Below are 18,185 nucleotides of genomic sequence, written 5' to 3'. Positions count from 1 at the left end.
GATTGCTCGTTGGGATCAGCATAATGAATGCCTCTGCAAACTGCTTTGCCCAAATTGACAGGTGTCTCCTTATATTAGAAGCCTGTAACCATGCAACATTTAACACTTTTTAAAAAAAAAGCATCTTTCTGAGAATATTTACATAAACACTGAAAATTCTCCTCCCCCCCCCCTCTCTCCCCCCCCTCCCTCTCTCCCCTCTTTCTCTCTTCCTCTGTAGTCTGTGGTGCATCCTTATTGAATATGTATTATTTCCATAGGAATTTGTCAAATCCATGTGTTTGTTAGTACAAAGAATAATATATAATAACTCTTGCTCTTGAACTTTAAAATAAATGACATTCCAAATATCAAAACCATTAGTATATTAGAATGCCGATTCAATGGTAGACAAAAGAGTGTCACTTACTGCTGAAAGAGTTTTAATTTTTTTGTTTGTATTATCATTTTGTGGCTAGAGTCTGAACTCTTGCTGAAAATTATAGTGAGCAAGGTTTGGAACATATATCTTGTGTACTGTATGCATGTAAATACTCACGTATAATGTGCTCATTTATTTAAATGAGGAGACTCCTATAATATAGAGGCTATTATGGTTTTGTCTGATTGTTTTCATTTTTATTTTAGTTTTAAATTGTTTCCAATATAGAATAATTGGCATAGTGAACATTTTGAGTTATTTTGATGATATTCTGTTTTTTAAGATGATTAAATAAAAGTAATGGATAATGTCCAGTGTTATTCTACTGAAGAGAGTATATGTACTGTCTATATGGATATGTGAAAACATATCAGTTATTAAATTCTTTGACCATCCAACAAAATTTCACACAGTAGAGGAAAGAGAAACATAATTCATGTGGCATAGTCACACAGGTTGCCATGTTAAAGTCAATAGAAAAAAATGCCATAGAGCCGTAGATCAAAGCATATTAGAATTACTTATTTTAGTGTATTTGTTCATTATCAGGATTATTCTGTTATAAATTCTGTCCCAGGAAAAGAAAGCAAAAACATTAAAGAGGATCCTTTGCAATAATGGCTGTGAAGCTACGTTGAACACTAATGTAAGGGCTACCAATGATTACCATGCTGATGCACAGAAGGGTGATTTGAAAGACACCAGAAATCTAGTTGTTTCAAAGTGTTCAGACTGTCCTGGTCAGCCACACCGTTTGTAGCACATGCTCTGCCATGGCATGTTCAAGTGGCCCAACTTAAAAGTATGCCTTTTAAGCAACTTATGAGAAGCTAGGAACTGACTTTCTGTCATTTTCTCTGACTGTCCCGCCTGCCCATGCTATTTTTTTCCTTTAGGTTTAGTTACTTATGAAGTCTGAAGACCATATACAGTGTAATATTTCGTAAAGCATGAGACAGAGCCTAACATGTGTTACAGACCTATAATCCCAGGGCTTGGGAGGTAGAAGGAGAAAGAGGAGTTCAAGCCAGCCTCAAATATGTGGAGCGTTGTAGGATAGCCTAGGTTATATGACACTTTGTCTCCAAAAACCAAACCAAACAACCAAACAACCCCAAAAGGTAAAAAAAAAAAGATAAATAAAACCAGAAGCATAAGCCAGGATCCTGTACCAATGTCACTGGAGAATGCAGTCATTAAATTAACTAAATGATGGTTTTAGCTGCCACAGATGCTAAAAGCCCCAGTGGACATTAGTGCCTCCATGTCCGGTTATGTCTTCTGTGTCTGTTCATTTGGCTTACACAACTCTGTGTTAGTCTGGTTAGCCACTAAGTGGACTTTCCTGGGTTTCTGTGTACCTAGTAATTTTGTTGAGTAAATCAATACAGTGTCACCTTTTGAGGTGTAACTAGCAGGGTTTCTTGGCACCCTGAGGTGTTAGCTATCACACTAGTTAGAATCTATAGCGATGCCAGGGAGCCAGGGCTGACAGCTGCCTCCGACTCTTGCTGTTCTCCCATGAGGTCATGCTAAGCTGTGAAGTCTTCACAATGATTCTGGGAGTTAGAAGCCAGGATTACCATTTTTTCCCAAAGAAGTACATGAGACCTAATGAGAGTAAATGGCTGACTTCAATTCAAACGAACTTTCTTTGTGGTCCTTCCTGTGACCCACGGCTGTCTTCTCCAGTTATAGACACGAACATCCCTCTTCATTCATTTTAAACACGTTCTTTGTGGTTTGAAACATTCTTTGAGTCCCTAGCATTCCAAAGGGAACTGAATTTCATGTTTAGATTCCTTTTCATTCATTTTATCTTGATGAATTATCTATCAGTAACAATGTGAAAATCTGCTTTATTTACGCTATTTATGTTTCATATGTGATTATAATAGGTATGGACAGTATGATGTTAAGCAAACATGTACTCTAGAACATAGTGATTTCAGAATAGTTATACATAAAATTCCTGTAGGTTCTTCCTAAGGATTTTGTGAGATCTATAAATTATTTATAGACTGATAAGCTCTCTTTTGAAATCCACACTAAATTAAGGTAGACTCATACTGATTTTGGCGTGTCATTTTGGTTTTGGTTAATTGACCTTCATCTCATGTACAAAAGGGTAGATTTTGTTTTGAAGAAGTTCCTAAGTAAACATTAGAGAAAAAACAATAAGGATGCCATATATATGTATATATGTATGTATATGTTGCAGAGTTAGCTTAAAGATTTCAACTTTCAGTTTGGGTAAAATCATTTTTATCTTTGTGCTCACATAAATGACATCAAAGCCTTAGGAGTTTCCAACAAATCAACTGCTTGGTTCTTTCAGAGGTAAATCATGCATGGCTCAAAAGGAATGTTAAGGGTTTCTTTGGAAGCTCAGCTGTTCGTCATTTCTAATTTTGAAAGAAATAAAGATGGATGAAAACTTGAGCATGGAGATGTGGGGTCAACTCAGAAAGCCAACAGAAGCCAGAAAAGCTGAGGCCTGACTGAATCCTTACATCTCTGTGGGATTCAAAGGCCTCAAAGGGAGTCCCTTCCAAACATCCTGCTCTCTTCAAATGCTCATGGAAAAAGCTCTTTTTCCTTCCTTCCTTCCTTCCTTCCTTCCTTCCTTCCTTCCTTCCTTCCTTCCTTCCTTCCTTCCTTCCTCTCTCCCTCATCCCTCCCTCCCTCTCTCCCTCATCCCTCCCTCCCTCTCTCCCTCATCCCTCCATCCCTCCCTCCCTCCCTCCCTACCTCATCCCTCCCTTCCATCTTTCTTTTTTTTCTTTTTTCTCCACCCTCTGTCCTTTGGGCTTCATTCTCCCCAAGGACACAAACCTGCTTCAAACTCTTCCCAAGGCCTTCCTGGAATCGTTGGTTTTGAGATTGTGTGGAGTGCAGATTTGTGGCTTATTGCAGTGGGGACTCACGGGTACTGGTTTCCTTCCAGCTTTTGTTCAGCCCCCAGAGAGGAGAGAGCTGGGGCTTGTGTGTTTCCCTCCTGGTACCATGATTATTCTGGAGTAGGTCATATTGTAGGACTTAAAATTGTTTAATTATAGCACTTGACAGTTCTCTCATAGTAATAATAGTTAGCACTTACACAGTCTGTTTCATCTTCAAAGCATTTCACAAGCACTAATTAATTCTCACAAGATGCCTGGGAGCGGGCTATCAACCTTCCCATTTTACAGATATGGAAATTGATGCAAGCAAGTTAAGAGTCTCCCCACAGGCCACAGTGGGAAGGCAGAATCTAAGTGAAGGTTGCAAATTTAGGAGTGGCTGGCGCCTAAATCCTTTTCCTTAGGCCTAAATCCGGCCTCCTCCCTCTCCCTGCTCATCTCTTCATATTTCTTTCCTCAGTTTTGGAAAGGACTTGGTATTTTTTCATCTTCTTCTCTTCAGGGAGTATTTGTTTAACACTGCTCCAAGAAATACATAAATCATCTCTGTATTACTGCTTAAAAGACATAATGTGTCTAATAAGGACATGAATATTTCGAAATGTCAGGAAATGAATTAGGCTTGGGTGAAAGAGAGGATTCCAAATTACATTTTGCCCGATAAATATTGCATCCACAAACAGCAAAAAATAATAACAATAGTAGTTAGTTAACATTACCAAATAAAGCATGCATTTAAAATGAAACTGACCAGGCATTTTTTTGTGTCACCCTGACTGATGTGTGCACCGTCTATTCTCTGACAAAGGAAGAGGCTCATTTGAATTGTAAATTGCCAACATGGAAATTGTAGATTGCAGTAGGAAGGCTGTGCTGTGCTGTGATAAATTACAAATGCAACATTGGCCAGGCTTCTGAAACTTGCATTGTGCATCTTCTAACAGGTAATATTGCTATTAATATCTTCTGCACAAGGTACATAGTAAGTTGTTCTACATATGGAAAAGGCATTCGGTTGTACTGTGGCTATCACAGGGCTCTGTGTGACTTCTGTGACCTTGGACATTTGTTCTTGTTGTAAGTCAATGTTTCTCATTTTGGGTCCAGCTGTGTGGATAGGCAGGTCTTGGCACAGTTTGTGCCTGAAAAGGAACTTAATAGATATTGTATTGTAGACAACAGTTTTGGCTAAGATGTGTCAAGTGTATCTTATAAATGGGATGTGCTTTTGAACAAAACATCTCATCATAATCCTCCAACACGTCATGATAAATGTTCTTAGTCTAGCGTTTTCTTTGGCCAATGAGGACCCAGAGATTGAGTGATGTTAATAAGGGCTGGCTTCCAGACAACAGCAGCCTATGTGTCATACTGTTCTCAAGTATAACACTCAACTTTAGCATGTTCTTTGTTTCCCTAATTGTCCATGTCAGGGCACAAATAAACTGCCCTGAATGTGGGGAGTAGAATTTTATTTTGACTTTTGTTTTATTTACTCTTTGTGTCTTTCCCATCGCGTGTCTTGATCCCTTTCATTTCCTGTCCCTGTGTATCATCTGCCCTCTCTCCTAACAGCCCTCCCAAAAATTTAAGAGAAGGAAACAAGAAAAGAAAAATGGGAAAAACATCTCACCATGGAAGCTGCACTGTGACATAGGAATTACGCAGCAGACCACTCTGTCCATATATTTTTGCTTACCAGGTGTCCAGTGAAAAGAATCAGTGGTCTGGTTTTAGGAGGCTGGTGTCTACTACATTATGGATGCTTGGTCCTCACTGGAACTCTTCCTGTTGCTCTGTGTTGTGGAAATCTTTTGGCTTTGCATCTGCAGGATTGGTGCCACCAGATCACTGATGGAGTGAGACCCAAGCCCCCTGCCCCTGCCCGTCAAAGCCTGGAGAGTGGGTTTTCAAGTTGATGGTGTATAAGGATTCTGTTGCCTTTGCATAACCAGCAAAATTGATTGAACTAGCATAATGATTAGTCATAGCTTTCTGTTCTTAAGTAGGCCACGGTAAAATCATTAATGTGTACTGAACGCATGGATGGTACAAGTGCAGATTTTGTGTTACAGCAAGAAAGAATGATGGATATTAATACTATACAGGGAAAGGCAAAGCAAAATATCTTAAACTATCTACCATATATCCTGTAGTTCTCGGACCCTAGGTTCAATGACCGTGGAGTGCTTCAGATAGTAGAGTTTATTTTCTACCATGACCTATTTACACATATTCAGAAATGCTATTAGTTAATTTACTTGCTTGTTTACAAAGAATGCACGTTTATGGAGAATGTTCCAAATTTGTCATGCTATTGAAATTGATGATTACATTTCATCTCTAGTGAATTAAATCTTATATAAATGTGAAAAATTTGAAATTGGAAAGAATGTTCTTTAGTGACTAAGATATTAATGCTTCAGAAAGATTGGGGAAAGCCCATCACATGAAATGTCAAACTGAGAAAAATCACAAAATATTTAGCATAAAGACCACAATTGATTTTTATATAAAGTTTAGAAAATTTGTATAAGAAAGACAACTTGGAAACAGGAGGTGATGATGCAAGCCTTAGAGTCCCAGCACTGGGAGCCAGAGACAGGTGGATCTCTCTGAGTTTGAGACCAGCATGTTCTACAAAATGAGTTCCAGGACAACCAGGCTGTTACAGAGAGAAATTTTGTTTTTTGTTTTGTTTTGTTTTTTCTTTTTAGACAACTTGGAACTGACCCATGAATTCAGATGGGTCAAAAATATGTTTTGTCACCTAATTAATTATTATGTAAAATGAGTAAGTCAATGCATCACTGAATTAAAATGTATATTAGTGCACTTGGCATTTTTTTTGAGGCTATGAATATAAGTTTACTTTTGAGTTAACTGACTTGATCAGAGAATTGTTGAGGTGAATTGTTCAATAGCAGAGCATCAAGACTATGATACAAACTCTTTTTTTTCCTCAGTCCTTCAAGGATGTCTCTTGAGGCCAGAAAATTGTAACTCTATTCTTTGTAGCTGCTTTAACTCATTCTATTTTTGGTCTTCTTATAACAGAATTACTAATCATCCATACATTTCCTTAAGTTTTTTTGTTACAGTTATAGGGATCCCTAATATAGCTCACAGTGTTTAGCAATGCCTCACTGCATTTTTTTACCAGCCACAATCCTGCTAGTTTTTTATTGCAACATCTGTGTGATGTGATAAGCACTGATGGCATTTATCTTATCCTTTGTGCTTTTTTTTTGTAGAAAAATATTAGAATTTTTTTCATGGTGGATTTTATAATGCAGGAAATGCAATACTAGGATCTGAACTCTATTCTGTGTGATGGAAGGGGTTTCTCCATCAAGCGTTGACAGGTGGAGTGTGAAGGCTTCTCTTGCCAAGTGACACCTAAGTACCATTTGACAGAGTCATGCTCTGCAAAAGCTATGAAGGACAGCCTTTCTGATGCTAGACGTTAGGTCACTGATGTCTCCATTGTCATGAAGCACAATCAGGAAACGTGGAAAGGATGGTATCGGGAGGCCTTGGAAGTGACAGCAGTGCAATCACTGATACTCCAAGTTTGAATTAGAGTACAGGGTTGTTTTAGGCTGTGGGTTACAATCGAATTGACAAAATTTATCATGACCTGCAAATCTTTTTTCGTAGCCCTGTCATCAACCCTCCCAATGGACCTCACACTGTCTCCTAACTGCCTATTTGCTGACAGATCTACACTTTTATTCTTAGGTTTCCAGCACTTTTGACAGTGCAAGCCCTCAATAAATATTTGCTAAGTGAAACTTCAAATCAGGAACTAGAAAACTCTTTTTAGTCCCTAACTTTTTGTTCGCTGTAACAGGATATGATATTTTTAGTAATCTCAAGCAACTGCATGCTTGTCCATGTTTTCTTTTCCTGTGGCTTCTTTTGATGCAGACTGGCACAGAACGTGAATAATTTATAGTATCTGATGTGGTGCTGACAGCTGTTGAAAGATGTAAAAGTTTGGATGCATAAGAATGGAGATTCAACCCTAGATCGACTACTGCATAATTGCTCAGTGGTCATGAAATGCTTATTGTATTTTTCTGACCTTCCAATTGATCCCATTTGATGTAGGATTGTTATTCTTGGCCCGACTAAAATACAAATTATTAGCTGAGGACATTAGGATGTCCATAGCATCTAACATATAATATATATTTAATAAAAGTTTCTGATTCTAAACACTGATCCCAGAATAATAACTGCAACTCTTAAGATGTGTTGGAAGACTCACATTAAATTTTCTGGAATTGACATGCTCTCCTCTTAAGAATTGCTTACTTATAGTCAATTAAATAATCACACTATTTTTGAGACAAATGCTACTTATGGAAATCATATGTAACATTCATATATTGCTTGGAAGAAAGCCAATTATTGTCAGTCTCAAGCAGCATAAGAGCCGAAAAAAGAGATGCCCCTGTTGCTCAATATGTCCTAGAATGTCGTGTCCCCCCCAACCCGGATATTAGAGACAAAGTATCCAGCACTCGAGGGTTTGGGAACAAGAGGAAAGCAAAGATTTTATGATAATTTCTGCTATCATCTGTGGGTTACAGAGTGCGTACAGGGGTATATGATGTTACTGTATTCTTTTGTTACTGGCTCCATCATCACTTAGACGTTCTGTCCAAGACAGGGACTTTAGTCTCTCCACTGAGCATGTATCATTTCCCCCCTGTACTTTATTGATCTGCTGGGTGATACTCTGACTCTTGTGATTACAGTAAGAGTACTGAAGTTGGTAGCCAGAAAGCAAACCAAAACAAATCAAAACAAACCTGTGTGTTAGACAGGATGCATGTACATTTTAATGTACATTTTCTTTTTGTTTTATTAATTCATCTGTTATTTTATTTTCTGTAACAGAAAATGGGTATTTTTTTCTCATGTAATATCCCAAATATTTACCCCCTTTTCCTTCTTCTCCAAGTTTCTCCTCTCCTCCCCTCCCATCCGGCTCCACCTCCCTTCTGTCTCTCCTCAGGAAAAAAAAAAAAAAGGCTTCTAAGGGATCATAATAAATACAACAAGATAAACCAAAAACTAGCCTAGCAAAATAGAAAAAAACAAACAAAAAGAAATAAAACAGCCCAAGAGAGACCACAAGGAACAGAGTCCCGTTTGTTCACACACTCAAGAATCCCATAAAATCGCCGAACTGGAGACCACATACTGAGAACCTATAGGGTAAAAGGAGAGAAGGCAAACGTGTAAATAACATAAAAATAATATGATTAAATAAAAAAAAGAAAAGCCCTGACACAACAACATGTGACTGTGTACCTTCAAATATGCCATCGAGTTTGTTTTCCGTGGGCCATCACTTGCTGGATGGGCAGCCTATCCCTGAGAGTAACTTGTATCCCCAGTGGGGCTCCCTTGAGGAAACTGAGTTTTCCTTTCTTAGTGGTTATCAGCTGGAGATTGCTTCTGAGTTAAGCTGTGTCCACATCTTTCAATGCTAGAGCCTTGCATGCTACCCCAGTCCCTGTGCCTTCATAGGCACATTGATCCTGCCGATTCAGACAGTTTTGTTTTCTAGTTAGTTTCCACCCCACCCCCTTATCTCTTTTTGCTCTTCCGAAGGCTTCTCAGATCACAAGGAGAGGTATTTGCTGGAGACCTCCCTTTTAGTGATGATTACCCATGGTCTCTCATTCTTTGCATAGTGTCTGGCTGGGGTTCTCTGTGTCTGTCCCCATCCGGTTCAGGAGGAAACTACTCTGATGGTGGCTGAGTCAGGCTTTGTTCCGTATTTGTCTTTTTTAATGGCTCCCAGAAACTATACTGCCCCACTAAAAATAATACAACCGTCCTAAAATACAGCCCCGTAGACTCACACCAATAATGCAGTTCATGACAAATTTCCAAATTTGCTGGCAAGACTGTCAATAAAATGTGTCGTTTGCACATCTTGTTCTTTAAGCAAACAAAATAATACTTAACCATGTAATAATATAGAGTATTAAATCCCCCTGGGAAAAGAGTTGGTTTTAAATACTTTGAAAAGAAACTTTCAAGTTAGTGATTTACACAGTTAATTATAAACAACAAGCCTTATAATTAAGTGTTGCCATTTTGGGTGGAATTGGTTTCACCCTTCACTAATCCGTCTCTCCTTGTCTTTGGCCTTTGGGAGATTATGGGAAAATGCACACGATGAAAAGTTTAACTTGTCAAGTTTAAATTTAGATGCAAAGTCCGGGAATATCAAACACCGTAAGTGATAATTATCACCACCTGGAAATAATTTGTACCACTGAGTAAAAGAAGGCATTCTCCTTTTCCGCCGTTGAGAGTTTTTAACCTCCTGATCACCGGAGCAGCCCTGCAGCTCACACTGTGGGTCTTGTGGTTCACTCCCAGAAGTCACAGCGCCAAGAGATTAGCACAACGCTCGGAGGGTACATGCTCACTTTGCACGATGTGAGGAGGACTAACCCAGTCCCCAAAGAAGGTGGTCCTGATTTGGAAGTACCCAAAGTCAGCTCTGTTACCTATTAGTTCAGGTTATAAACTGCCTGGGTTTTCTCCTAAAAAAATGAAAGCAAAAACATCAATGATAAGTAAATAAGTTAACAATTTAACTGCACTGTATTACAGTGTCATACATTTGTATTTTTTTCTTGCGTTAAAATTTGTTTTGTAAAGTGCAAGCATAATTATTGATCAATGGCTTGTAGTCCCATGCAGGTTAAGAAGATTCTTTTCAAGTGTTTCCTGTCACATTTTTTTCTCCACTGCCTCTGGATATATGATTGAGTTGCTTTTTATGGTTATTAGGGAGGTTTCTGCACATTCCTCTGCAGACAGGAGTTAATTTTAAAATTCTGAGTATCTTTATTAATATCTGAGTCACATTCTCATTTGCATGTATACTTTACAAAGCAAACAATATAGTAAATAAAACGAATCACAACTATGAGTGATTTTGAGGGATTTTTAGATAGGCTTTAGGAAAAGAGAAAAAAAACCTAACCATGTAAAAAACCCTCTTATTTAGAAAAACAGAAGTATTTGAAGGTAACTTCCGTATTAACTTAAAAGAGAAGTCAACAAATATATAATTTAATAAGGTCAGCCTTGACCTAAGAACAGGGGGGGAGCAGAGTGCCAGGTATGTGAATTCCTTCTATTCCTTTGAAACAGCCTTTTGGTCATGAACATGGTCTGTGTTTCAAAACAAACAAGCATCTCTCTCATAGCTTACTTAGAATTGATATGAAGGAAGAATCCTCTACTATAAAATCTTTATATTTAAATTTAAGTTAATATTTTTAAATGCTTAAAATATTAAAATCATGCTTTTGTTTGGTCACCAACAGGAGTGGCAGTAATTGCACCTGGAGTTAGGAAATAGTGAGTTGCACACAGTATGATGGGCAGTACCAGGTACAATAGTATCTCCTGAGCTATTATTCAGAGGCAAGAGAGTGAGCCCAGCCGTGCTTCTTATTAACCATGATAAAGGAATAAACTGTGATCTCAAAGAGCTGATGAAAATGAGTTCTTTGTGAATTGGGTAAGTGGTACTTCAAAATGAGGTGAAATCAAAATTTTCAGAACCCAAGGTAATTTAAAAGTACTTATTGCAAATCTAAGTTTAATTGAACCTATTATGCAAAACTATGCCTTTTGCCAGGCAGTGGTGGCATATGTCTTTAAACCCAGCACTTGGGAGGCAGAGACAAGCACAAATGTCTGAATGTTTGTGTATGTATGTATGTTCTGTGAGTTCAAAGGCAGCCTGTTATACAGAGCTAGTTTTAGGGAAGCCAAGGAAAAAAATGTCCTTTTCTATATCCTAGATATATGCTTAACACTGAATGATTCATTAGGCTCATTCTTAAACACTAGTCCATTTTATTATTTTAGAGTTCAGTTTTGGGAAACCATAGAAATAATGTCCTTACTGAATTTCTGTGCAGTGGTCAGCAATATTCTCATCACTCACAAAATTAGATATGATATCTTTCAGCCTGAATTATTGCTAAGATGCTAATAGTCTCCAGGTTTTGTTAATAAATCTTTGTTTTTATTTTAGAGTCTCTCTCTCTCTCTCTCTCTCTCTCTCTCTCTCTCTCTCTCTCTCTCTCTCTCTCTCTCTCTCTCTGTGTGTGTGTGTAAGTGTAACTAGGTGATTGCAATTTTTTTCCCTTGCCTTATGGGTCCCCAAGTTCAAACTCAGGAACTCAAACTTCTGTGACAAGTGGTGTACTTCCTTGGTTGTTTTCTGCAAGGTTTAAAACAACAACCATAAGGAACATGAAGAGGTATCTGAAGTCGAGAGGCAGAAGTCTGGACTATTTTATGTGAATGACCATCTTGCAAATGACTTTAAAAAATATTTGTAACACAATAATAAGAATTCAGAGACAGATGTTGGGGTTACTATAAAATAGACTTTTCTGTGAGTCTTAATGATGCTTCTATAATTACATCAACTATGTTTCAGACACCAAGCCTAGTGCCTGATCAAAATAGTCAAAAATATAATATTTGAAGAATTAAATTTTTGTGGAACATTTCTAAATAATTGTCATGAGTTTGTAGAATCTCCATCTGTTCTTTGATTTACAATTTTTCTTAGTCAAGTATTTCATCCATTGTTACCACGTCTTTCAATGTGACTTGATTACAACTTCTGTCTAGACTAGATGGCCGTGCTTTATAAATGTTGGGCCAGTTGTAGCTATTTTAAAAAGGAAAAAGGTAAAAGCAAACACTGCACACATGTACTGCCTCGGGTGTGATTTGGTAATCTGTGACTTGTTTTACACACTCATTGACTCTTTCGGTATCTTTACCCAGAATTTCTCAATGTGTTCTGTGTCATCAACCACCATACATCTCTCCAGCTATTCACAGGCATGGAATGCCTCCGATTTCTTCATCCTTTGCCACAGTTCCCTAAGACCAAGGGGACAGTAATGTCCTTTCTCACTTCCTAACATCCTCACATTCTGTGTATTTTTCATCCTTTTCTGTTGTCCTTTCTTCAAGTCCTTCTAAACATTTCACAGTGCGTCTGTTGCCACTCTCTTCATGATCTTCATTCGCATGGCGGGCCTCCACTCATACCCAGTATACTTTCTCCTGGTATTTTCTCATTAGCCTTTGCTCTCTCTCTCTGTGTGTCTCTCTCTTTCTCTCTCTGTCTCTCTCCTCTTTCTCTCTCCTCTCTCTCTCTCTGTCTCTCTGTCTTTCTGTCTCTCTGTCTCTCTCCTCCCTCCCTCCCTCCCTCTCTCTCTCTCTCTCTCTCTCTCTCTCTCTCTCTCTCTCTCTCTCTTAGTCTGTCTCTCTGTCTGTCTCTCTCTCTCCTCTCTCTGTCTCTCTCTCTCTTTCTGTGTGTGTGTATGCGTGTCTGTCTGTGTGCTTGTTTGTGTATGTGTGTTAGATTAGTCATTTCCTTTTTTTCTACAATGATTACTTTGTCATGCGAAGGGCAGAGAGAATGGGTAAGAAAGACAACAGGTGAATACTAAACTCTTTTGGGGGACAAAGCTGAAGCTACTGATCATGCTTTGATCTTTTCAGGTTTTATCTATCCATGGATATCTGAGAAGGTTGGAAACAAAACTGCCCCTGTTTCCTGTTAAACAGTTAGGCCAGTTCTGATTTGTGATGCCTTACTGAGATTCTGACACTTGCAGAATAGATGACAGTGGCCATTTGAATTTTGAAGAGAAGGACCATTTTGTCAGGGTCTATTAGTGCAAAGAGAAGTATTGTCAACTGAAATACAATGCCACTATGCCTCATTTTTATTGAGGCCAATTATCCTGAACGCTGGGAAGGCAAATTTCTCTTCATCTTGCCACTTTTCTTTAGTTCTCATTTGTTCCCAGGTCCATTTTCAAGTGAAAGTATAACAAGTATTACCTCTCACAGCTTCAACTTTATTAAAAATTGACCATTACTGCATTTGAAACTCAGGAAAACAATGAGTAGGTTTAAAACTCTATTCTATTTTGTTTGCTCTACGTTTGATATGAGTTGTTCTTGAGTTTGTCTGCATGAACCAAGCACATAAGATGTTAGGTGACACTGAATGCATTATTTTTTTTTGGAAAGAGTAATGTCCTTTCATTTTCATTTTTCTGATTTTGACAGCACCAAAGCCTCGTGTGCATTTGTGAATAAGCTATATAACTTTAACCTTTAAAGACATTTTTTTCTCTTTCTGAGAAATTGAAGGTGAAATATATGTTTACATCGGTCACTTGAATAAGCAACAACTTTTCTTCAAATTCTTGAACCTGTTATCAGTTAAATTGGAGTTTATTATGAAACCTTACATGCCTTCAAATCATATATGTGAGATTGCACAGTCTTCATTTGTTCCAACAGATACTGGTCCATTGAAGGTATTAGGTGATAGACACACTTCAGAGACACATGGGAAAAACATTACGAAAGTCAGACTCACACTATGTACCTCTCTCTGGTGAATTACACTATTTGTCTTCTCTGTACTAAAATTTATTGCTAGGAAACTAAATCTGAGTTAGTGTTCAAAATTGAGCTACTGGGCAGTGTGTCAAGTGTCAATTGGCAATTAATCCTCATGTGATTATCTAATTTATTATCAGTGCAAACAAATAGTTTGGTTCTTTGCCCCATAATTTAATACTGGACAATTTGGGGATTTCCTTTGTTAATGTGCTAGAGCTAACGTTTTTATCTTTATAAAGTCGACGTTGGTTTCTCTCTTCTGCATACACGATGGATCTATCACTTTTAGTTTTGATATTTTTCGTTTTTAATAACTGGTATTAGCTGTCTTTCTGTCACTAACATTATTTTCCTCCTTTTTTTTCTCTCCTCTCACCCTCCACGCTCCTTCCTCCTTCCCTCTTCTTTCTTCTGCCCTTCCTGTATCTCCCAGCCGATCTACAATAACTTCCTTTCTAACATTTTTTTGTCCTATCTAATTATGAAGATAGTGTCTTGTTGGAAACTAAGAAATTTAGGAAAAAGCATATGTGTGTGTGTGTGTGTGTGTGTGTGTGTGTGTGTGTGTGCGTGCGCACACACATACGTGCTGCATGCGCGTAGTTGCCAGGTATTTCAAAGCTCTTCAATTACAGGAAATGAAACCCGGTCCATTAAAACACTACCACTATAAACAATAGGATCCAGAGTGTACTTCATTTACATGTTTCCATTTCAACCTGATTTAACCTGATATCATGCTCTTCCCTGAGTGCACAGTGCAAATGTTTCCTGCCCAACTTTATCTCCCTGTACTAATACTCTCATTACCATTTTAGATTAAAAATGTGCTGAGCAGAGATTTACTCTTCCTGTAAGGAATATCTGTGAGTCAAAGAAATTGAAGTTTACTTAGATGTGTGCTAGTGTAACACCCTCTAGCTTTCAAGACATGACTATCCTATTTGTGTTTGAAGTTTCTGTGATAAGGGAAATTTTGTTACTCAAGTATTGTAAGTCTTGGGTTACATTTTCCATAGAGAACAAAATGTGGTGAAACTGATATTAAAATTATATTTATTTCTCATGAATATAATTTAATAATCATATCTAGTTAATAACTACTGTGCTGGGGAAGAAACTCTAGATCATTGTCTGTGGAGCTACATTTGTGTTGTGTCAACATGATTGAAATAAGCACACGCTTCATGTATTAGGACAGTGTGGTTGGGTTTAGTCGTGCCAGGCAAATACAGCTTCAACTTAAGAAGTCAGGCACTTATATCATCCATTGATCTGTGTTTCTTGCCAGATATCTGTCTCAGGCAATGTATCCAAACATTAAAATTTGGTGGTTCTATTTTTCCTTTGTCCTCAGACTTCCTTGATATGAGATGTCTTTCTGTGTGCTGTGAATATGGGTTATTACCATTGGTTAATATAAAGCTGATTTGGCCAATGGCCAGGAAGAATAGAGCCAGGCAGGAAATCCAAGCAGAGAAACAGCGAGAAAGGCAGAGTCAGGGAGATGTCAGCAGCCGCCAGAGAAGCCTGATATGAGCATAGTAAGCCATGGGTCTTGTGGCAAAATATAGAAATTGGCCAATTTAAGTTGTTGGAGATAGTAAGAACCTGAGTCATCGGCCAAATATTTGTAGTTAATATTAAGCTTCTGAGTGGTTATTCGGGAAGTGGCGGGCTGGAGTTAAACATCTGGATACACTTCCTGTTTTGTCAAGGACCAGGACCCCCCTCCTTCTCTCTTTTCTCATTTGAATCTCTCCTTCACTGCCATATGCCTTCTGTGTTAGGGGTTTCTTAACAGAGAATCATTCAGAGGCGACTCAAGTTTCATGACTCTGCAGGTGTATTCCAGAGGGAGGTCTTAACCTGTTACCTGGCTCACTGGAGGCATAGGTCCATTTTATGAAGAACTGTGACAACAAACAGTCTGTCGCCACTTTATATGCTCCTCATAGTGCAGCAAAAGCATTGTTATTTTCCAAATTGTATTCTTTATTTATTTATTTATTTTTTGGTTTTACAAGACAGGGTTTCTCTGTATTGTTTGGAGGCTGTCGATCCAACCCGGCCTTGAACTAACAGAGATCCGCCTGCCTCTGCCTCCTGAGGGCTGGGATTACAGGCATGCGCCACCACGCCTTTATTCTTTATCTTAAAAGTAGAAAAACATTATACCTAGTCACAAAGCCAAAATAAGATAGCATATAACCTCAAGAAAGATTGCCCAGTCATATACACTAGCAGTTAAAGGACAATTTGTGGAACATACGGCAATCATGATTTTACCATGCTTGATGAGTACATGATGTTTGCAGGAGTTACTATTAATTCATAAAACTCAAATGCGGTAAATGACTATGCTGGTCAAGTCCTGCAACCTCTCATTTGCATGTTTTTAGGAATCATGGGCCTTGGAATCTTTAGAAATCATGGTCTTTTTAAGTTTATAAAAGAGTTTTAGTCTAGGCCAATACAAAATTGATACATATCATTGTGAAAATCTCTAAAATGAGTATTTTACAACCCTCTTATGGAACTATCCATGAACAAAATAGAAAAGGAGCAGCTGGTGCTCTCCCATCGTGTGTTTTGCATATGGAAAGTTTGTTTCTGGGCTCAGGGGATGTCTCCGTAGGTAGGGGTAAAGCAACTGAGTTTGGGTTCTCAGAACCACACGGTTAAAGGAGATTGCTCGGCAAGTTCCCAGGGTTCTCCTCCGACCTCCATAGGCACACTGACACTTGTACCACCCTAGCCCAATAAAAATGTTATATAAACCTTTCAATAAAATGTTCATTCTAACTTCTCTCCCACATTGCTAAGGTATGGAAAATAAAAATGTTATATAAACCTTTCAATAAAATGTTCATTCTAACTTCTCTCCCACATTGCTAAGGCTGGAGAGATGGCTCATGGTTAAGGGTCCTGGTTGCTTTTGCAGAGGACCCTAGTTTGGGTCCAAGCATCCATATAGGGTAACTCATAACTGCACTTAAGTTCATTTCCTGGTGCTGCAGTGGCCTCTTGTGGTCCCCAAAGCCACCCCTTCCCAACATACATATTTACATGTGCACAGGTGCATACTCACATACACACATATAAAATAACTTTCATAAAAATTAAAAAACTCAGATTTAAAAAAATTTAAGTGCTACTTTGTAATGAGTTCAAAATGTGGGCACCATTATAACTATTAAACCACAGTAGGTGAATCTGAAATTGCTTTTCTGTATTTCTACTCCACTGCCACCACGTTTTTGGGTGGGTTATCTTTAACTCTGGCTGAAGACAGTCTTGTGAATGTAACTGTGTGGTAGAATATGCATTCTGTTTTGCTGGCTCCCTAACAATTTGTACGGCTCCTTTCTGTGCATCTGTTGAGGAGTTCCTTAAAACCCTTTCAGTTATAAGTTGTGGGGCATTAGGTTAGCAATACTGCTTGCTTCTCATAGGATTTCATTATGATCCAGTTTGCAGCACAGTCCCCATATGTCTAGTGGGAAAACATTACCTAGTTTGACGAGATCCAGAGTATGCTAAAACAGCAAGCAGGCGATTGTCCATAATAAACTATTTTTGGTATACCTAAATGAGTTTGCTTAGATTGATATCTGTCACATGCTTGCAAGAGAAGTTCTAGTCATTTTGATCTTTATAAACTGACAACAGTATTCAACAAACAGTAGAACTGTTTGAATATGACTGCTTACTTAACCAATAGTGTAATCTTCCTAAAAAGAGAAAATATCTAAATTATGAAGTGTACAGCCACTCATAGTGTTAATTATACCTAATGAATATCTTTGATCACTGATCTTAGTTATATAACATTCGTTGACCTATATTGGGGTATTTTCTGGTTGACAATTTCATTGAATTTGTATATTGTTATTTTAAATAGCATAAGAACAGCATTTTGTATTACTTTATAAGTTTCTATCACAGTTTTATTGAGTTGTCTTGATAGTAACACAAATAACATCACATTTTATATCTTTATTGTTAGCACTGTGAAGAAAATGCAACCAAAAGTAATAATTTGAGTTGTTAGGAATGTGCTAAAAATATTTGACATGGTATAAATATTTCTGAAGAGTAGACAAGATGACCCATTGAAAGTCAAGTCTTCTCTCTTAATATACATACTTAACATCTATGTGGGTAGTAATGCTATAGTACCATCTATTTGTTTTTGATAATTTTAAGAAATGAATCCTAGTAACAATTACTTATGAAAATCCAAATGTGGATAGCTTTCTTGAAAAGCTTAAGTAATACAGAGAAACCCTGTCTCATAAAAAAAACAAAAAAACAAAACGAAAAGCTTAAGTAAAAAGGTACTTTCTAGTTGACATTAGTTT

The 18,185-nt window shown here is 37.9% G+C and overlaps 1 protein-coding gene across 8 annotated transcripts in view; it reads left to right on the top strand.

Annotated features, from left to right (window-relative positions):
* Trps1 (transcriptional repressor GATA binding 1) overlaps nt 1-18,185 on the top strand; it is a 226,473-nt gene that overhangs the window by 103,999 nt on the left and 104,289 nt on the right. The gene's annotated exons all lie outside the window — the stretch shown is intronic.

This window comes from Mesocricetus auratus, unplaced genomic scaffold, assembly GCF_017639785.1.
Source record: "Mesocricetus auratus isolate SY011 unplaced genomic scaffold, BCM_Maur_2.0 Super-Scaffold_100023, whole genome shotgun sequence".
NCBI lineage: Eukaryota > Metazoa > Chordata > Mammalia > Rodentia > Cricetidae > Mesocricetus > Mesocricetus auratus.
Note: the sequence above shows the minus strand (reverse complement) of the source record. Positions and strands in the feature narration are given on the sequence as shown.